The sequence below is a fragment of the Pseudophryne corroboree genome, chromosome 4 (genome assembly GCF_028390025.1).
Source record: "Pseudophryne corroboree isolate aPseCor3 chromosome 4, aPseCor3.hap2, whole genome shotgun sequence".
Classification (NCBI taxonomy): Eukaryota; Metazoa; Chordata; class Amphibia; order Anura; family Myobatrachidae; genus Pseudophryne; species Pseudophryne corroboree.
Window position 1 is genome coordinate 550,256,697 of NC_086447.1, and position 22,781 is coordinate 550,279,477.

The window sequence follows — 22,781 nt, forward strand, 5'->3', positions numbered from 1 at the left end:
ATAGCACACAGTATGGGACGAAATTGACATTACCCCACATGGCATGAGCCGAAATTCACATTATAGCACACGGTATGAGCCGAAATTCACATTACAGCACACGGTATGAGCCGAAATTCACATTACCCCACACGGTATGAGCCGAAATTCACATTCCCCACATGGTATGAGCCGAAATTCACATTTCCCCACATGGTATGAGCCGAAATTCACATTATCCCACATGGTATGAGCCGAAATTCACATTATCCCACACGGTATGAGCCGAAATTCACATTATAGCACACGGTATGAGCCAAAATTCACGTTACAGCACATGGTATGAGCCAAAATTCACATTATAGAGTGAGGGGATCCTACCCCCTTAATTAACTAATCCTGCAGGGCACTGTGGTGAGGGGAGCCTACCCCCTTAATAGACTAACTGCAGAGTTTAGCAGCGGAAGGGCTGCAGCGGTTTCTCACCCCAAGCTGCGGCGCTTCTGCCACCTCCGACACTCCACATCTTCGGCGCCACCCGGGATGCAGAGCACTGCACCTGGGATGCACCCTTTTCAGTGGGGTCTGCTGCGCTCCGAAGGGGTTCTTCTCTCCTGCTGCAGGATCCCGATGTGCGCCGTCCTCCCCGCTGTTACTGCCACGGTAAGCATTAGTATCGTTTACCGCAGAGGCCATTTACTGAGGCATATGTGTTAAACCTCGGGAACTGAGATGCCCTTCTCACCATACAGCTGTGTGGCCGAGCCGAGCGGGGGGGACAGCAAGCAGCATGCCGGATTTCAGCAGCCGAGGGTGCGGGCTGTACATACTTGAGGCAGCTGGATATTCAACAGTGCTGAAAGCCTCCGGAGCCCGCACCCCCAAAGCTGCAGTACACCGGCAGAGGACACCCATCCCCCGAACCCTGCGTAGCCCAAAGCCGGAGATCGGCAGCATGTTGAATGCGGAAGCAGAAGCCACTTGTTGCCGGTTGACATGCTGCCAATCTCTGGCTTTGGGCTCCGCACGTGCCTTACAGTCCGCACCCTCGGCTGCTGATATCCGGCATGCTGCTCCTGCTGCTGACTTTCCACCTGCCCGGCTCGCCCACCCAGCTGGATGGTGAGTGAGAAGGGCATCTCAGTGCCCGTGGTTTAATACATATCCCTCTTCGGTAAATGGCCATTAGTACATCCCGCCCACACACACAGACTGCCCCACCCCCTTACTTACACACACACACACGCTGTAGATTACACACACACAGACTGGCCATCCCCAAACCCCACACACACCCACTTAGACTACACACACATTCTTATACTTTCTCCTCCCCCACACACACTGGACTGCAAAAATTTACACACACTCACACTGTCCCACACACACACACAATTAACACACACTCACTCACAAAAGATGTAGGGGTCCCCCGTATTTTTAAAACCAGCACCGGGGCGCACACTGCAGACGCCAATCACCGCCGCGACAATTAACACACACTCACACTGTCCCACACACACACAATAAACACACACGCACACTGTCCCACACACACACACACACACACACACACAATTAACACACACTCACACTGTCCCACACACACACACACACACACACACTCACACACTCACGCAATTAACACACACTCACACTGTCCCACACACACACACACACACACACAATTAACACACTCACACAATTAACACACACTCACACTGTCCCCCCCCCCACACACACACACACACACACACAATTAACACACTCACACAATTAACACACACTCACACTGTCCCACACATACAATCAACACACACACACTGTCCCGCACCCCCCTCCCCTCTCCTCCCCTCCCCTCTCCCCCCCTCTCCCGACAGAAAACTATCAACATCTTTAAAATATGTAAAGCCCGCTCACCTGTTTGACAGCTCACCGCGGCAGCGCGCGTACCTCCGAGGTCGCGATCGCGCGCGCGATTGCGCACTGTACAATGTTCAGGGAGGAGGGGGGGTAGGAGGAGGGGAGGCTCCTGGCTGCCGCTGCGTGTCCAGTGTGACAGGCACAGCAGCCGGGGAGACAGGGAGAGCGCCGCAGGTAGCGCCGGCGGAATCCCTGTCGCATGGGGCGAGCGGGCCGTGCCGGTGGCGCCACCCTCTGTTGGGGCTTCCACGGCGCCCAGGGCACGTGCCCTGCTCGCCCCGTGCTAGATACGCCTCTGGTCATACTGACACCTAGATAATACAGAGAGCATTACAGAGACGTCATATTACACAGAGATGATCTGTTGCAACCAAATAAACAGAGAGCAATACAGTGCCAATCATATTATACAATGCCACACATCCAAGTGACCTCCATACAACACAAAGAACATTGTAAGTAGTCCCATATAAAATAGAGAACTCCAAAGACCAGCATAATATACAGAAGACATCACAGCCACACACTATGGCCCCTGGAATTGAATAAATCAGACAGCAAGTACATCTATCTATCTATCTATCTATCTATCTATCTATCTATCTATCTATCTATCTATCTATCTATCTTTCCCTATAGATTGTAAGCTTGCGAGCAGGGCCTTCCTACCTCTTGGTCTGTCTGTTTTTACCCAGTTTTGTTCTATTACTGTTGTTCTAATTGTAAAGCGCAACGGAATATGCTGTGCTATATAAGAAACTGTTAATAAATAATAAATAATGCTTATCTATAATCAGTACTTAATGCAATTCACACTTTTTAGCGTTTGGTGCTGGCAATGGCTCTGGTCAGACACCTCACTGCAAGAATGCCGCACTGGAAGATTTTGTGCGACACCCACAACATTTTATGGTGGGTAGCTAGCACTTTTGGATGAATAGGGGTGTGAAAATGGTGAATCAGGCTGCCGTTGTCAGCAGTTAAACAGAATGGCAACAGCAATTCACCCCCTTAACCAACAATTAAATTCCCCCCAAAGTCTATTTATTTATAAGAGATTAATAAAATCCACCTCACCTGTGAAAGCATAACATTCAAAACATTCAAAAAGCAAATCCATATGCTGCCTGCATGTGCGGTCAGACAGAACCCAGAAATTCAAACCACTATGTATGTGGCAGAAGCACCGCGGCCAGACTTCTGCCACATATGCCCCCCGTCAAACAGAACTAAGTTACCAATCCCACACTCGGGGGAAGCAACAATTGTTCCGCCCAGACATAAATGATACGGCGGCATAATAAATAAAAAATGCAAAAACTAAATGAATAAACTGAAATATTAAACTAACACTAATACATGTATGGTTGTCAGCAACATTCAATCAATAAAGGGGCATCATAAGCTGTTTTTACTGGTTGGAAAGCTATTTAGCCTTTACCCTGGGAGTATACTATGCAAATGCCCAATAGCCAGTGACACACATAAACAAAATGTCAAAAAAGTAAATAAATAAAAAACTTTCTAAACACCCAAACACAAAATACCAAAGAGTAATTACCTTAATAACATCTAATAACAGTTCTCAAGATGCAGTGCCAGACTGTTTGGTAGGCTCAGGTGCAAAAATATGCTTTGGGCCCCGCTCCAACGCCCCACCCCAAGTTCATATTATGTCACATGGCAGAGGGTGATGATAGAGGGAAACAGGTAGAGGCAGTGGGTGGCAGGGAGAATGTAAATGGGAGAAACATACAGTGTTGGGGAGAAGCAGACAGAGAGAGGCAGTGGATGATGGGAGAGCCAGGCAGGGAGAAGTGTTTGGGTAACAGGGAAAGGCAGAAGAGGGGATGACGGGAAGAAGCAGAGGGTGACAAGAGAGGGAGAGTGGTAGAGGCAGAGGGTGACTGCTTGAGGAAGTGGGTGACAGGGAGATGTTGATATGGTTGGGTGTGACAGCAGTTGGTGGCAGTGAATGAGTGAAAACAGTGGGTGATAGGGAGAGGGTGACACCTGGGTCAAGGCAACTGCCGTGGGTGACAGGAAAAGGGTGACCGCAGTGGGTGCCAGGGAGAGGGTGATGCATGGAAAAGGGTGACAGCATTGGGTGACAACAGAAGGAGTAGAAGGGCAAAATCTCACTTGACCTTGATTTTCAATATGAATACAGAACTTGAAAGCAGGGCCTCACAGTTCTTTTGACTTTTGGGGTTTTAAGCAGAAGGTGGAGAAAAGTTAGGGAGAGGTGACAGCAGTGGCTGACAGGGAGAGGGTGACATAAGGGAGAGGGTGACAGGGAGAGGGTGACAGCAGTGGGTGACGTCAGAGAGAGGGTGCCAGCAGAGGGTGACAAACATAAAGTATTACAATTTTCATACCTGGGCCCAGACCTGCAGCTCCTCCTGGGGTAAAACGCCAGAAATGGTCATGAGATTGTGATGTTGGATCCCGGGGCCAAGGACTGGCAGGTGAGGGGGTGAGAGGTAGGGACAGCCTGGGAGGTGAGTAATCTGGGCTGTTGCTGTTGACTGTATTTTTTACTCCTGTTAACACTGGCTGCACAGCACTGCAGGTGATCCTGCGGGCCTATATTTATGAGAGGTCCTGGAGCTGCAGCTCCACTCACCCCATTGTTAATCCGGCCTTGTAAATGTGTGGAAAAAACAACTTCCTATCCTGTGACTATGAGCAGTAAAGTATATACAGTAGGGCAGTGCCACCTCCTCTGGATCCAGGGGCATAAGTTCATCCCAGTCGCCCTGAGTCAAGTTCAATTTTGGTGCCCCTCGCCCCCCTCCACTCCACCTTAATAAAAGTAAAAACAAATATGGTGTGCCTGAATAGGTGTGCATATAGATAGATGATAGATAGATAGATAGATAGATAGATAGATAGATAGATAGATAGATAGACATGCTGGCCATACACTTGTGCGATGCTCTACGTCGCGACATCGCGGGGCATCGCACCTGAACTGCCAAAGTGATTACCATGCAATAGATCGCATGGTAATCACGTGATGGGGACGTCAACGCCGCTCCCGGCAGGTGCCCATCGCACATCGCAGTGCGATATATCTCATATGAGCTTAAAACCACATGCGATCGCACTGCGATGCAAGAAATATTTAGTGCAGCACATAATATCTTCATCTTGAGACGCGATATTCGACCGGAGTGCCCCCGCATCGCATCTCTTTGTACTAAAATTTGTATACAATCCTTCGATTTCTCTCACAGATGTGGTCGAAATCGAAGGCTAGTACCGATAATCTCATAAGTGTATGGGCACCGATAGATAGATAGATAGATAGATAGATAGATAGATAGATAGATAGATAGATAGATAGATAGAGACAATTAACTCTGCAGAGCTCCACTGGAGGAGCAGCAGTGACACTTATCTCACTGTGGACCACACAGGTGACGCTGTAGATGCAGGTGCCCCTTTAGGGCTTGGAGCCCAGAGGCAGGTGTCTCCATTGCCTCTGGGAGTTATGCCCATGTCTGGATCCCCTCTTACCTCTGGTGCAAGGAGGGTCACCAGGCCACTGCCACTCAGTGCCAGGCAGCCTAGGTGGTTACTGGGGTCAGACACTCACTCCCCCATTACACAGCCTCCTCCTCTCACAACTGAGTAGCAGTCACTGAAGTAACTGAGGCAGCCAGAGAGCCACCAGGTGCTGGCCCTCACACCATGGACATCCAGTAGCACCTTGGACTTTATCCTCTTCACCAGTCAGCACCACTCAGACTCCTGCCACTGCTTTTGACTCCACCCAGTGCCTGACGTCAAGGGCTTTCTGGCAAAGGGTACAACCTGCTGCTCTGTGCTGTTCACAGAGTTGTGGCAGCCCCGTCCGACTCGGGTACCTGCCGCTGGGCATTTGTTCTTTGCATTTTCAGGGTCATATTGGCCCTTTTGTGGGGCTCCTGGAATGACCATCCCTGCCACCCCCCGCTTAATCTGACCCTGCTTTGCGCAGATGCAAATGCCAAGATGTATCATATAGGGCAGGAGCAGAGATGAATCTATGCATTTGTGCATATGTCCATCTAATTTTGAGTCAGATGGATCTTTGCTGGATCTCACTTTGCATGAAATGAGCATGGGAACTGGGCAGCAATAATGCAATCACACTAACTGTTCTGACTTTTGGGAGTGCCATGGGAGAGTTATGGGAGTGTAGCCAGAGAACCATGATTCTCTGAAAAATGCATACAAAAAAGGTAAGCCTGTCTCAGAGGATTTCTTGCACCTAGCATGGGGCTGGTGCATGTGCCAATACTAATTAAAATTGCCACTGTAGAAGGAAAAACAATGATTTTGTCAATAGAAGCTCTCACTTCCTAGTGAAGATGTCAGCAGAAGATCCCAAAAGTTGCCTAGCTCAACTTAATAACTGAGCGCTTAACAACAAACATCAAATGCAAGTTTGTATTAAGATTCATAGATCTCTCTGTTGAATTGTCTGTCTTGCTCACATGGACACAAAGTAAACACATAGGGGTATATTTACTAAGATTCATAATTGTCGGGATTTGGAGGGAGATTAAACACAAATGACATCGGTAGTGTGAATCTGCAACTTTTGGGGGGGGGGGGGGGTTTACGACTCATTTACTAAGCTGTCGTATTCTGCATTTTCGTTTTTTCCGATGCCGATGTCATTCGTAATTTCTGGCAGTGTTTTACGGGAGTGATTAGTAAAACACTGCAGGACTTAACACAATGAATCCCGGACGAATCTGTGAGATCCGTGTAGAGCTTCATTGTGTATATTAGGAGGTAAAGAAAGAGTTAAAAATCAGAGAAAAAAATTGCGTGGGTCCCCCCCCCCCTCCTAAGCATAACCAGCTTCGGGCTCTTTGAGCCGGTCCTGGTTGTAAAAATACGGGGGAAATTGACTGGGGTCCCCCCATATTTAAACAACCAGCACTGGGCTCTGCGCCTGGTCCTGGTGCAAAAAATACAGGGGACAAAAAGCGTAGGGGTCCCCCGTATTTTGAACACCAGCACCGGGCTCCACTAGTCAGAGAGATAATGCCACAGCCGGGGGTCACTTTTATATAGGTCCCTGCGGCCCTGGCATTAAATCACTAACTAGTCACCCCTGGCCGGGGTACCCTGGAGGAGTGGGGACCCCTTAAATCAAGGGGTCCCCCCTCCAGCCACCCAAGGGCCAGGGGTGAAGCCCGAGGCTGTCCCCCCATCCAAGGGCGGTGGATGGGAGGCTGATAGCCTTTTGTGTAAAAAAAGAGTATTGTTTTTTGTAGCAGAACTACAAGTCCCAGCAAGCCTCCCCCGCAAGCTGGTACTTGGAGAACCACAAGTACCAGCATGCGGGGGGGGAACAGGCCTGCTGGTACCTGTAGTTCTACTACAAAAGAATACCCAAATAAAAACAAAACACACACACCATGACAGTACAACTTTATTACATACATGCACACTTACATACATACATACTTACCTATGTTGACACAAAGCACTCGGTTCTCTTCTCCAGTAGAATCCCGGGGTACCTGTAAATAAAATTATACTTACAAAGAATCCGGTGTAGATCGGTCCTCTTCTTAAAAATTATAATCCACGTACTTGGTAAAAAAATAAAACGAAATACCCGCTCCACGCACTGAAAGGGGTCCCATGTTTACACATGGAACCCCTTTCCCCGAATGTCGGGACCCACCGTGACTCCTGTCAAAGAGGGTCCCTTCAGCCAATCAGGGAGCGCCACGTCATGGCACTCTCCTGATTGGCTGTGCGCTCCTGAACTGTCAGTCAGGCGGCGCACTGTGAATACAATGTAGCGCAGCGGCGCTACATTATATCCAATGGTGGGAACTTTGCGGTCTGCGGTTGACCGCGAGGTTAAGTGGGGCCAACCACGAGAGTGACCCCACTTAACCACTTAACCAAATTCCCTGGTTACTTTATACATACACAGGGTATTCACCCAGGGTGTGGTTCATCAAATCGACAGTGTCTAGGTTGACAATGTTTAGGTCGACCACTATAGGTCGACAGTCACTAGGTCGACATGGATGGAAGGTCGACAGGGTTTCTAGGTCGACATGTGCTAGGTCGACAGGTCTAAAGGTCGACATGAGGATTTTTTTTTTTTTTTGTGTCGTTTTCTTTGTAGAGTGACCGGGATCCCAAATTAGTGCACCCCGTCCGCTCGCCATGCTTCGGGCATGGTGCCTTCGCTCCGCTACCGCTTCGCTCGGCACACTTTACCGTTCCAATCGTAGTCCACGTGGATCGTTAAGTATGAAAAAATTCAAAAAAAGAAAAAAAATGTGAAAAACTCATGTCGACCTTTAGACCTGTCGACCTAGCACATGTCGACCTAGAAACCCTGTCGACCTTCCATCCATGTGGTCGACCTAAACATTGTCGACCTAGACACTGTCGATCTTCAGACCGGATCCCATTCACCCAGTGCAGGGAACCATTTATCAGCTGTTATTTTTTTGGTATATATATTTTTTTGGTGCATTAATTAATTATTTAATCACTCAATTAATTAATTAATTATTTCTAGTACCAGCGCTACCAATACAGTCAGGTATTTATTTTGACCCCAGGCATCCCGACTGCAGGAGAGCTTTTGCCTATATAATACTATTGCAGTGTTTATTTATAGATAGTCTGTTTTCACTAATTGTGACTATTATTTAATTATAATTGTATTCTTTGTTAACAGACTATCAGCTGCTTTCGCAGCTTATGTGCTGGATTCAATGTTGAATTTCTCATGAATCTTTTATGTTGTTATATGAGTCAGTATTTCTACAATATTTTCAGCAATTCACTACTGTGACAATTTATTTAAAAACAATTGTATCTTTCAGCAATAGACAGTCAGCTGCCTTTGCAGCCCATGTGGTGTATTCTAAGTGTATTGTCATGTTGCTATATGAATTAGTATTCCCGTCAATATATTCAGCAACTCATTATTGTGGCATTTATTTAAATACAATTGTATCTTTCTGTAATAAGCTGCTCAGACAGCCCTATGCTGGAATCTATGTCAATCTTTATGTATGATTCATCATATGGTATTTCTGCAATATTTTCTGCTACATTTATACCTCATTAATTAGGACATACCATCATATAATTGCTTTACCACAATTCGTTCTTGGTAAATCTTGTACGTGTTTTCACCATAATTCTTGTGTAAGAGGTGCGGCGGAGCGTGTGGTGGTGCCTACTGCCGTGCAGGTGTAGTTTCGGTACTCACCAGGCGCCACTCTCTCTCACCTTCAGGTACCGGAACCTTCAACGAACCTGGCAATCTTCAGTCGGATCCGGAAACGGCGATTCCCACTCGGAGCTGACCGACGAACGAGCTGAGGAGAAAATGGTCTACCTTAAGGGAGGCATCCACCCTTCTTCCACCGGAAGAGGGGATACCCTAGGGGTGACAGCGACCTTCACCGGTTGGGTGAAAGGTCATCACTGGCACAAAGCCTCAGCCACCCAGATTTCACACACTCGCACTCTCGCGCGTAGTGTGATGAAGGGGATTCTCACGTCCGTGAGCAATCCCTATTCCGGCGCTCGGGGACAGACAAGGGACAAACGCACACAGATGCTACTCACCGTCAGTTCCGCACTGCGAACGTCTTCTTCTCTTACAGGTCCCTGTAAGGAGGCAAACAAACAAACAAACAGCCGTACAGGGCCTAACTCTAACCTACTGTCACACACCTATACTAACTACAATGGCAGAGCCCTCAAACTAGCTCTGTGGGTGTGGTACAACAAAACTAAACACACTTAACAGCTCATACTTTGCCCCGCACGGTAACAACATACATCACGATACACAGTGCACGCAACTAAAACGGTGCTGTTCCTTTAGGTACCCGACTCAGAACACCCGGTAGTGGGGGCCGCACAGCTCACCCACCACCCTTACTCTCTTTCCAGGGGCTCAGGCCGAGCGGACCTGCCTGCCTAAACACCTTGGGGTGAATTGGGTCTAGTGCCCAGTGCCACCTCTATTCACTTTGGGGAACCACTTATTTATTGGGCCTAGCGCCCCCTAACTGCGCACGGACCCGAGGCCCGACCTTACCCACGGGCCTAGTGCCCGCCTAACTCGTCCCTCGCTGGGTGACCTGGGCCTGGTGCCCAGGGTCTCCTTATGTTACCCTAATTGGCCAAAATACACTAGGGCCTAATGCCCTCTAATGTCCCCACAGGCCTATTGCCTGGATTTCCGCTCGGGCCTAATGCCCGCCTATCTTGCGCCACGGGCGACTAAATGTGGCCGCGGGCCTAGCGCCCGGCTAACAGGGCCACGAGCCCGACAATATGCCCACGGGCCGGGAGGGCCCGACTACGTGCCCACAGGCCTACCTGACCCGCTGGGAGAGGCACCAGGGGGGAGCTTCGTCAGCTCTCTTACTTTCCACCCCTGGTGACCTCTCCGGCGCTCTTTTTCAATCTTCGGCCGCTGGCCAGTCCTGGCCATCAGCGCCGCCGTCGCCTCGCCGTGTCCAGCCACCGCTGGACATCTTCTTTTCCAGGCCTGGAGTCTTCCGGCCTCTTCCGCGGCCACCGGAGCTCTTCTTTCCGCGGCCGTCGTCTTCTCTCCCGCGCCGACTTCTCCTCTGGGTCCCGGCCGCTTCTTCTTCCGCGCTCTTCCGCGCGCTTCTGATCCTCTTCGGCTCCCGCCCGGCGTCTGACGTCAGACGCCGGGGGCGGGGCCTGTGACTCGGCGAGCGCTGATTGGCTCGCCGCGCCCGCTTCTGATTGGCCGGCGCACCGCGAGCCGCGACTGGCTCGCGGACGGCGCTGGATTCGAAAAGCCGCGGGCGGCGCTTCTGATTGGCGGCCAGAACGGCGCCAAGTTTAAAGCGCCGCCGCCGACAGCCTGGTGCAGGGAAACATCCGATCCCTGCACCAGACACCCGCCGCCGCACACCCAGCGCTGGGGACAGACAAGCTGCCCCAGTGCTGTCCACAGCCAGGGACAGCACCTCTGATGTGCCCACAGGGCACATCTCTACACTTGTGTGGAGGATTTCCCAAGGGAACAATCTCTCCATTCCTTTGAGGCTCTCTCTCCCCCTTTTTTTTACCCACCAATATTTTGGTTCCCCTGAAAACTGTGTTGTTTTTCTTGGGCAATAATTGGCTATTGACAACACCATTCTCTGGATCACCGTGCCTCAACTTGCTTAAGTAGCAGCTATCCCTCATGCCGAGAGGTATTCACTTTATTCTCTACAGTCATACCATGCTGGACCTGCCCGATCTCGTCTGATCTTGGAAGCCAAGCAGCATTGGGCCCGGTCAGTACCAGAAAGGGCGACCCTCTGGGAATACTGGGTACTGTAGTATTAAGGAACGTACCTTCCGCCGATCAGCAAATTTCATTGCAAGTGAACATTGCAGAATACTTACCTCAGCTGACTACTATAATAGGAGTCCGGATTTATAAAAGACGTTTTTTTCTTGAATCTCTCTTATGAATATACAGGTGTATATCAAATCATAAGTTGATAGAGATAACAAGAATTTTCATATTTTCGCTCTTGACAAACGTCTAACATTAATACTCGCTTGAAATCCAGTGGGTGCACAGACAAACTTTCTGCCACCCACTTCAAATCAAGTGAGTGACATATCACTATATCGTTAACCAATACATGCTATTTAATACTTGTTTTAACCAATTTTGCCGATTTATACAGCAACTTTATTATATTATCCTTTTCGTCTGTAGAGTACATTAAAAGTTAAGTTTTATAGTTGCATATACATTCTATGGTTTCATAACTTTACTAATCAGTCAATTTAAATAAAGTGTGCCCCAGAGAGACATAATAAACAGTCTTTCTTTTGCTTCTCTGCAAAACAACCCTCAAATAGTTTGGTCTGAACTAATGTCCGGGAGCACCGCCAACCCTGTTCTACCTCAAAAGCCTCTTTAGGCGAAGTCGGTAGCTATATGTTGGTCACCATTTTTTCCGCATATGCTATCAAAATTATAAAATTATATAATAATTTTGTACAATCTGGCCCAGTGCAGATTCCAAAAACCTCCACCCAATAAAACGCAAGAAGTCTAGTAGGTAAAATGGGGGAATTGGAATTGTTAGCATCAAAGGCTGAGTATGACATTATAGGTATTACGGAAGCATGGTGGGACGACTCTCACGACTGCTAACTTGGAGGGGTATTCACTTTTTAGGAGGGACAGGGCTAACAAAAGAGGAGAAGGTGTATGTCTTTATGTTAAACCATCACTTAAAGAGGTTATCTATGAGGAGACTGGCGATAATGTGGAGTCACTATGGGTAGAAATCTCAAGTGGGGGAATTGATGAAAAAAATCTAGTCATAGGCACGTGCTACAAACAGCCGGATATTAGCATACATGAGGAAGAACAACTATTGCTGCAAATCAAAATGGCTGCGGGTATGGGGGACATCCTTGTCATTGGGGATTTTAATTACCCGGATATAAACTGGAGTAATGATTCATGTGCTAAAGCGAGGGGCAGCAGGTTCTTAAATATGTTTAAGGATCACTACTTGTCTCAATTAGTCGAGGACCCAACTAGGGGTAAAACTACCCTGGATCTAGTAATTACTAATTATGTGGACATTATATCAAACACTAAAGTTGGGGAGACTTTGGGTAACAGTGATCACTATATGATCACATTCAACATCAGTTTCAGGAAACATAGCCACACCAAAACTTTTAACTTTAGGAAGGCTAATTTCAGTATGCTTAGATGTGCACTTAACGAAATAGAGTGGGAGGTTCTGTTTAATAACAAGAACACTTCGGAAATGTGGGTTGTTTTAAAAGGGTTGCTGGATAGCAATATTCATAACTTTATTCCCATGGGCAGTAAACGCAGGAGTATTAAACTCAAACCGATGTGGCTTAACAAGAAGGTTAAGGCAGAAATGGATTAAAAAAAGCGGGCTTTCAAAGCATTTAAATCTAATGGAAAGGAGGAGTCTTTCAAGTATTACAAGGAGTGTAATAAGAAACGCAAAAAAGCAATAAAAGCAGCTAAAATGGAAAATGAAAAGCAAATCGCTATAGAGAGTAAAACCAATCCTAAAAAGTTTTTCAAATACATAAACGGTAAAAGGTTAAAAAAGGAGAATATAGGTCCATTAAAAGATGAATTAGGAGAATTGATAAATGATGACGAAATAAAAGCGGAAATACTGAACAAATTCTTTTCATCAGTATTCACCAGTGAAGAACTGATGGTGGGAGTAGAGCATAACAATTGTGACAGTAATGATTTATGGTTAGATACTTGTTTAAGCAAAGAAGTAGTCCGGGAGAGACTAAGCAAAATTAAGATTAATAAATCACCTGGTCCTGATGGACTTCACCTGAGGGTTCTTATGAAGCTTAGTTCACAACTAGCACGACCCCTATACTTGATTTTTAATAGTTCAATTAGATCAGGCATGGTACTGAAGGATTGGCGTATAGCTGAGGTAGTGCCATTATTTAAATAGGGATCCAAAAATCTTCCGGGAAACTACAGACCAGTTAGTTTAACATCTATAGTGGGGAAAATATTGGAAGGAATTTTAAGGGACGTCATACAGGAGTATCAAAAGTCCGCTAGGATTATTAGCAAGAACCAGCATGGGTTTGTGAGGGACAGGTCATGTCAGACTAACTTAATTAGCTTCTACGAGGAAGTGAGCAATAATCTTGATCAAGGAAAAGCAGTGGATGTGGTCTTCCTAGATTTTGCAAAAACCTTCGATGCAGTTCCTCACAGGAGACTGATGATCAAATTAAAGGAGATAGGCCTAGGAAAAACTATTTGCACATGGATAAGCAGCTGGTTGGATAGCAGGGTACAGCGAGTAGTGGTCAACGGGAAGTCCTCAACCTGGTCCCCAGTAGTCAGCGGAATACCACAAGGCTCCGTACTCGGATCACTACTGTTCAACATATTTATCAATGACCTAGAAATAGACAGTGTCAATCTTTGCAGATGATAATAAAGTGTGTAAGGTAATTAATTCAGAATTGGATGTGGAGTCCTTGCAGAATGATCTATCTAAACTTGAACTCTGGGTGTATAAATGGAAAATGAGGTTCAATACAGACAAATGCAAGGTTATGCATTTTGGGACTAAAAACAAACTTGCATCCTACATATTAAATGGGGAACGCCTAGGGGAAACAGTTGGAAAAAGATTTGGGGGTATTCATTGATATAGGCTTAATAACCGTACACAATGTCAAAACTAGTGATGTGCAACGGAAATTTTTCGGGTTTTGTGTTTTGGTTTTGGATTCGGTTCCGCAGCCGTGTTTTGGATTCAGACGCGTTTTGGCAAAACCTCCCTGAAATTTTTTAGTCGGATTCGGGTGTGTTTTGGATTAGGGTGTTTTTTTAACAAAAAAAACACAAAAATAGCTTAAATCATAGAATTTGGTGGTCATTTTGATCCCATAGTATTATTAACCTCAATAACCATCATTTCCACTCATTTCCAGTCTATTCTGAACACCTCACACCTCACAATATTATTTTTAGTCTTAAAATTTGCACCGAGGTCGCTGTATGACTAAGCTAAGCGACCCAAGTGGCCGACACAAACACCTGGCCCATCTAGGAGTGGCACTGCAGTGTCAGACAGGATGGCAGATTTAAAAAATAGTCCCCAAACAGCACATGATGCAAAGAAAAAAAAGAGGTGCACCAAGGTCGCTGGATGGCTAAGCAAAGCGACCCAGTGGCCAACACAAACACCTGGCCCATCTAGGAGTGGCACTTCAGTGTCAGACAGGATGGCAGATTTAAAACATAGTCCCAAAACAGCACATGATGCAAAGAAAAAAAGAGGTGCAATAAGGTCGCTGGATGGCTAAGCTAAGTGACCCAAGTGGCCGACACAAACACCTGGCCCATCTTGGAGTGGCACTGCAGTGTTAGACAGGATGGCAGATTTAAAAAATAGTCCCCAAACAGCACATGCTGCAAAGAAAAAAAGAGGTGCACCAAGGTCGCTGGATGGCTAAGCTAAGCGACCCAAGTGGCCGACACAAACACCTGGCCCATCTTGGAGTGGCACTACAGTGTCAGACAGGATGGCAGATTTAAAAAATAGTCCCCAAACAGCACATGATGCAAAGAAAAAAAGAGGTGCACCAAGGTCGCTGGATGGCTAAGCTAAGCGACCCAAGTGGCCGACACAAACACTTTGGCCATCTTGGAGTGGCACTGCAGTGTCATACAGGATGGCAGATTTAAAAAATAGTCCCCAAACAGCACATGCAGCACACATATGGATAGTAAACTTGACGACACAGAGGTAGAGCAATGGACTACTGTACCGTACTGCTATATATATACTGGTGGTCAGTAAAATTCTGCACTGTCCTCCTACTATATACTGCGCACAACTACAATGCAGCACACATATGGATTGAATACTTGACGACACAGAGGTAGAGCAATGGACTACTGTACCGTACTGCTATATATATACTGGTGGTCAGAAAAATTCTGCACTGTCCTCCTACTATATACTGCGCACAACTAAAATGCAGCACAGGTATGATTGAATAGTATACTTGACGACACAGAGGTAGAGCAATGGACTACTGTACCATACTGCTATATTTATACTGGTGGTCAGCAAAATTCTGCACTATCCTCCTACTATATACTGCGCACAACTAAAATGCAGCACAGGTATGGATGGATAGTATACTTGACGACACAGGGTCTAGTGCCCAGTGCCACCTCTATTCACTTTGGGGAACCGCTTATTTATTGGGCCTAGCGCCCCCTAACTGCGCACGGACCCGAGGCCCGACCTTACCCACGGGCCTAGTGCCCGCCAAACTCGTCCCTCGCTGGGTGACCTGGGCCTGGTGCCCAGGGTCACCTTATGTTACCCTAATTGGCCAAAATACACTAGGGCCTAATGCCCTCTAATGTCCCCACAGGCTTATTGCCTGGATTGCCGCTCGGGCCTAATGCCCGCCTATCTTGCGCCACGGGCGACTAAATGTGGCCGCGGGCCTAGCGCCCGGCTAACAGGGCCACGAGCCCGACAATGTGCCCACGGGCCGGGAGGGCCCGACTACGTGCCCACAGGCCGGAAGGGCCTGACTGTGCCCACGGGCCTAATGCCCGAACACCCGGTGGTCTAGGGAGGAGCGGGTACAGGGGCACCTGAGAAGGGCCTACCTGACCCGCTGGGAGAGGCACCAGGGGGGAGCTTCGTCAGCTCTCTTACTTTCCACCCCTGGTGACCTCTCCGGCGCTCTTTTTCAATCTTCGGCCGCTGGCCCGTCCTGGCCAGCAGCGCCGCCGTCGCCTCGCCGTGTCCAGCCACCGCTGGACATCTTCTTTTCCAGGCCTGGAATCTTCCGGCCTCTTCCGCGGCCACCGGAGCTCTTCTTTCCGCGGCCGTCGTCTTCTCTCCCGCACCGACTTCCTCCTCTGGGTCCCGGCCGCTTCTTCTTCCGCGCTCTTCCGCGCGCTTCTGATCCTCTTCGGCTCCCGCCCGGCGTCTGACGTCAGACGCCGGGGGCGGGGCCTGTGACTCGGCGAGCGCTGATTGGCTCGCCGCGCCCGCTTCTGATTGGCCGGCGCACCGCGAGCCGCGACTGGCTCGCGGACGGCGCTGGATTCGAAAAGCCGCGGGCGGCGCTTCTGATTGGCGGCCAGAACGGCGCCAAGTTTAAAGCGCCGCCGCCGACAGCCTGGTGCAGGGAAACATCCGATCCCTGCACCAGACACCCGCCGCCGCACACCCAGCGCTGGGGACAGACAAGCTGCCCCAGCGCTGTCCACAGCCAGGGACAGCACCTCTGATGTGCCCACAGGGCACATCTCTACACTTGTGTGGAGGATTTCCCAAGGGAACAATCTCTCCATTCCTTTGAGGCTCTCTCTCCCCCTTTTTTTTACCCACCAATATTTTGGTTCCCCTGAAAACTGTGTTGTTTTTCTTGGGCAATAATTGGCTATTGACAACACCATTCTCTGGATCACCGTGCCTCAACTTGCTTAAGTAGCAGCTATCCCTCATGCCGAGAGGTATTCACTTTATTCTCTACAGTCATACCATGCTGGACCTGCCCGATCTCGTCTGATCTTGGAAGCCAAGCAGCATTGGGCCCGGTCAGTATCAGAAAGGGCGACCCTCTGGGAATACTGGGTACGGGTACAGGGGCACCTGAGAAGGGCCTACCTGACCCGCTGGGAGAGGCACCAGGGGGGAGCTTCGTCAGCTCTCTTACTTTCCACCCCTGGTGACCTCTCCGGCGCTCTTTTTCAATCTTCGGCCGCTGGCCCGTCCTGGCCAGCGGCGCCGCCGTCGCCTCGCCGTGTCCAGCCACCGCTGGACATCTTCTTTTCCGGGCCTGGAGTCTTCCGGCCTCTTCCGCGGCCACCGGAGCTCTTCTTTCCGCGGCCGTCGTCTTCTCTCCCGCGCCGACTTCCTCCTCTGGGTCCCGGCCGCTTCTTCTTCCGCGCTCTTCCGCGCGCTTCTGATCCTCTTCGGCTCCCGCCCGGCATCTGACGTCAGACGCCGGGGGCGGGGCCTGTGACTCGGCGAGCGCCGATTGGCTATTGACAACACCATTCTCTGGATCACCGTGCCTCAACTTGCTTAAGTAGCAGCTATCCCTCATGCCGAGAGGTATTCACTTTATTCTCTACAGTCATACCATGCTGGACCTGCCCGATCTCGTCTGATCTTGGAAGCCAAGCAGCATTGGGCCCGGTCAGTACCAGAAAGGGCGACCCTCTGGGAATACTGGGTACTGTAGTATTAAGGAACGTACCTTCCGCCGATCAGCAAATTTCATTGCAAGTGAACATTGCAGAATACTTACCTCAGCTGACTACTATAATAGGAGTCCGGATTTATAAAAGACGTTTTTTTCTTGAATCTCTCTTATGAATATACAGGTGTATATCAAATCATAAGTTGATAGAGATAACAAGAATTTTCATATTTTCGCTCTTGACAAACGTCTAACATTAATACTTGCTTGAAATCCAGTGGGTGCACAGACAAACTTTCTGCCACCCACTTCAAATCAAGTGAGTGACATATCACTATATCGTTACCCAATACATGCTATTTAATACTTGTTTTAACCAATTTTGCAGATTTATACAGCAACTTTATTATATTATCCTTTTCGTCTGTAGAGTACATTAAAAGTTAAGTTTTATAGTTGCATATACATTCTATGGTTTCATAACTTTACTAATCAGTCAATTTAAATAAAGTGTGCCCCAGAGAGACATAATAAACAGTCTTTCTTTTGCTTCTCTGCAAAACAACCCTCAAATAGTTTGGTCTGAACTAATGTCCGGGAGCACCGCCAACCCTGTTCTACCTCAAAAGCCTCTTTAGGTGAAGTCGGTAGCTATATGTTGGTCACCATTTTTTCCGCATATGCTATCAAAATTATAAAATTATATAATAATTTTGTACAATCTGGCCCAGTGCAGATTCCAAAAACCTCCACCCAATAAAACGCAAGAAGTCTTGCAGGTAAAATGGGGGAATTGGAATTGTTAGCATCAAAGGCTGAGTATGACATTATAGGTATTACGGAAACATGGTGGGACGACTCTCACGACTGCTAACTTGGAGGGGTATTCACTTTTTAGGAGGGACAGGGCTAACAAAAGAGGAGAAGGTGTATGTCTTTATGTTAAACCATCACTTAAAGAGGTTATCTTTGAGGAGACTGGCGATAATGTGGAGTCACTATGGGTAGAAATCTCAAGTGGGGGAATTGATGAAAAAAATCTAGTCATAGGCACGTGCTACAAACAGCCGGATATTAGCATACATGAGGAAGAACAACTATTGCTGCAAATCAAAATGGCTGCGGGTATGGGGGACATCCTTGTCATTGGGGATTTTAATTACCCGGATATAAACTGGAGTAATGATTCATGTGCTAAAGCGAGGGGCAGCAGGTTCTTAAATATGTTTAAGGATCACTACTTGTCTCAATTAGTCGAGGACCCAACTAGGGGTAAAACTACCCTGGATCTAGTAATTACTAATTATGTGGACATTATATCAAACACTAAAGTTGGGGAGACTTTGGGTAACAGTGATCACTATATGATCACATTCAACATCAGTTTCAGGAAACATAGCCACACCAAAACTTTTAACTTTAGGAAGGCTAATTTCAGTATGCTTAGATGTGCACTTAACGAAATAGAGTGGGAGGTTCTGTTTAAAAACAAGAACACTACGGAAATGTGGGTTGTTTTAAAAGGGTTGCTGGATAGCAATATTCATAACTTTATTCCCATGGGCAGTAAACGCAGGAGTATTAAACTCAAACCGATGTGGCTTAACAAGAAGGTTAAGGCAGAAATGGATTAAAAAAAGCGGGCTTTCAAAGCATTTAAATCTAATGGAAAGGAGGAGTCTTTCAAGTATTACAAGGAGTGTAATAAGAAATGCAAAAAAGCAATAAAAGCAGCTAAAATGGAAAATGAAAAGCAAATCGCTATAGAGAGTAAAACCAATCCTAAAAAGTTTTTCAAATAAATAAACAGTAAAAGGTTAAAAAAGGAGAATATAGGTCCATTAAAAGATGAATTAGGAGAATTGATAAATGATGACGAAATAAATGCGGAAATACTGAACAAATTCTTTTCATCAGTATTCACCAGTGAAGAACTGATGGTGGGAGTAGAGCATAACAATTGTGACAGTAATGATTCATGGTTAGATACTTGTTTAAGCAAAGAAGTAGTCCGGGAGAGACTAAGCAAAATTAAGATTAATAAATCACCTGGTCCTGATGGACTTCACCCGAGGGTTCTTATGAAGCTTAGTTCACAACTAGCACGACCCCTATACTTGATTTTCAATAGTTCAATTAGATCAGGCATGGTACTGAAGGATTGGCGTATAGCTGAGCTAGTGCCATTATTTAAATAGGGATCCAAAAATCTTCCGGGAAACTACAGACCAGTTAGTTTAACATCTATAGTGGGGAAAATATTGGAAGGAATTTTAAGGGACGTCATACAGGAGTATCAAAAGTCCGCTAGGATTATTAGCAAGAACCAGCATGGGTTTGTGAGGGACAGGTCATGTCAGACTAACTTAATTAGCTTCTACGAGGAAGTGAGCAATAATCTTGATCAAGGAAAAGCAGTGGATGTGGTCTTCCTAGATTTTGCAAAAACCTTCGATGCAGTTCCTCACAGGAGACTGATGATCAAATTAAAGGAGATTGGCCTAGGAAAAACTATTTGCACATGGATAAGCAGCTGGTTGGATAGCAGGGTACAGCGAGTAGTGGTCAACGGGAAGTCCTCAACCTGGTCCCCAGTAGTCAGCGGAATACCGCAAGGCTCCGTACTCGGATCACTACTGTTCAACATATTTATCAATGACCTAGAAATAGACAGTGTCAATCTTTGCAGATGATAATCAACTGTGTAAGGTAATTAATTCAGAATTGGATGTGGAGTCCTTGCAGAATGATATATCTAAACTTGAACTCTGGGTGTATAAATGGAAAATGAGGTTCAATACAGACAAATGCAAGGTTATGCATTTTGGGACTAAAAACAAACTTGCATCCTACATATGAAATGGGGAACGCCTAGGGGAAACAGTTGGAAAAAGATTTGGGGGTATTCATTGATATAGGCTTAATAACCGTACACAATGTCAAAACTAGTGATGTGCACCGGAAATTTTTCGGGTTTTGGTTTTGGATTCGGTTCCGCAGCCGTGTTTTGGATTCAGACGCGTTTTGGCAAAACCTCCCTGAAATTTTTTAGTCGGATTCGGGTGTGTTTTGGATTAGGGTGTTTTTTTAACAAAAAAACCTCAAAAACAGCTTAAATCATAGAATTTGGTGGTCATTTTGATCCCATAGTATTATTAACCTCAATAACCATCATTTCCACTCATTTCCAGTCTATTCTGAACACCTCACACCTCACAATATTATTTTTAGTCTTAAAATTTGCACCGAGGTCGCTGTATGACTAAGCTAAGCGACCCAAGTGGCCGACACAAACACCTGGCCCATCTAGGAGTGGCACTGCAGTGTCAGACAGGATGGCAGATTTAAAAAATAGTCCCCAAACAGCACATGATGCAAAGAAAAAAAAGAGGTGCACCAAGGTCGCTGGATGGCTAAGCAAAGCGACCCAGTGGCCAACACAAACACCTGGCCCATCTAGGAGTGGCACTGCAGTGTCAGACAGGATGGCAGATTTAGAAAATAGTCCCCAAACAGCACATGATGCAAAGAAAAAAAGAGGTGTAATAAGGTCGCTGGATGGCTAAGCTAAGCGACCCAAGTGGCCGACACAAACACCTGGCCCATCTTGGAGTGGCACTACAGTGTCAGACAGGATGGCAGATTTAAAAAATAGTCCCCAAACAGCACATGATGCAAAGAAAAAAAGAGGTGCACCAAGGTCGCTGGATGGCTAAGCTAAGCGACCCAAGTGGCCGACACAAACACTTTGGCCATCTTGGAGTGGCACTGCAGTGTCATACAGGATGGCAGATTTAAAAAATAGTCCCCAAACAGCACATGCAGCACACATATGGATAGTAAACTTGACGACACAGAGGTAGAGCAATGGACTACTGTACCGTACTGCTATATATATACTGGTGGTCAGTAAAATTCTGCACTGTCCTCCTACTATATACTGCGCACAACTACAATGCAGCACACATATGGATTGAATACTTGACGACACAGAGGTAGAGCAATGGACTACTGTACCGTACTGCTATATATATACTGGTGATCAGAAAAATTCTGCACTGTCCTCCTACTATATACTGCGCACAACTAAAATGCAGCACAGGTATGATTGGATAGTATACTTGACGACACAGAGGTAGAGCAATGGACTACTGTACCATACTGCTATATATATACTGGTGGTCAGCAAAATTCTGCACTATCCTCCTACTATATACTGCGCACAACTAAAATGCAGCACAGGTATGGATGGATAGTATACTTGACGACACAGGGTCTAGTGCCCAGTGCCACCTCTATTCACTTTGGGGAACCGCTTATTTATTGGGCCTAGCGCCCCCTAACTGCGCACGGACCCGAGGCCCGACCTTACCCACGGGCCTAGTGCCCGCCAAACTCGTCCCTCGCTGGGTGACCTGGGCCTGGTGCCCAGGGTCACCTTATGTTACCCTAATTGGCCAAAATACACTAGGGCCTAATGCCCTCTAATGTCCCCACAGGCCTATTGCCTGGATTGCCGCTCGGGCCTAATGCCCGCCTATCTTGCGCCACGGGCGACTAAATGTGGCCGCGGGCCTAGCGCCCGGCTAACAGGGCCACGAGCCCGACAATGTGCCCACGGGCCGGGAGGGCCCGACTACGTGCCCACAGGCCGGAAGGGCCTGACTGTGGCCACGGGCCTAATGCCCGAACACCCGGTGGTCTAGGGAGGAGCGGGTACAGGGGCACCTGAGAAGGGCCTACCTGACCCGCTGGGAGAGGCACCAGGGGGGAGCTTCGTCAGCTCTCTTACATTCTAACCCTGGTGACCTCTCCGGCGCTCTTTTTCAATCTTCGGCCGCTGGCCCGTCCTGGCAAGCGGCACCGTCGTCGCCTCGCCGTGTCCAGCCACCGCTGGACATCTTCTTTTCCGGGCCTGGAGTCTTCCGGCCTCTTCCGCGGCCACCGGAGCTCTTCTTTCCGCGGCCGTCGTCTTCTCTCCCGCGCCGACTTCCTCCTCTGGGTCCCGGCCGCTTCTTCTTCCGCGCTCTTCCGCGCGCTTCTGATCCTCTTCGGCTCCCGCCCGGCATCTGACGTCAGACGCCGGGGGCGGGGCCTGTGACTCGGCGAGCGCC

General features: G+C 47.6%; 2 pseudogenes; both read left to right on the forward strand.

Annotated features, from left to right (window-relative positions):
* The first annotated feature begins 11,146 nt into the window (after positions 1 to 11,146).
* LOC134913705 (5S ribosomal RNA) lies at positions 11,147 to 11,265 on the forward strand (annotated as a pseudogene).
* A 6,328-nt stretch (positions 11,266 to 17,593) lies between these two features.
* On the forward strand, positions 17,594 to 17,712 carry LOC134913706 (5S ribosomal RNA; annotated as a pseudogene).
* The last annotated feature ends 5,069 nt before the right edge of the window (positions 17,713 to 22,781 follow it).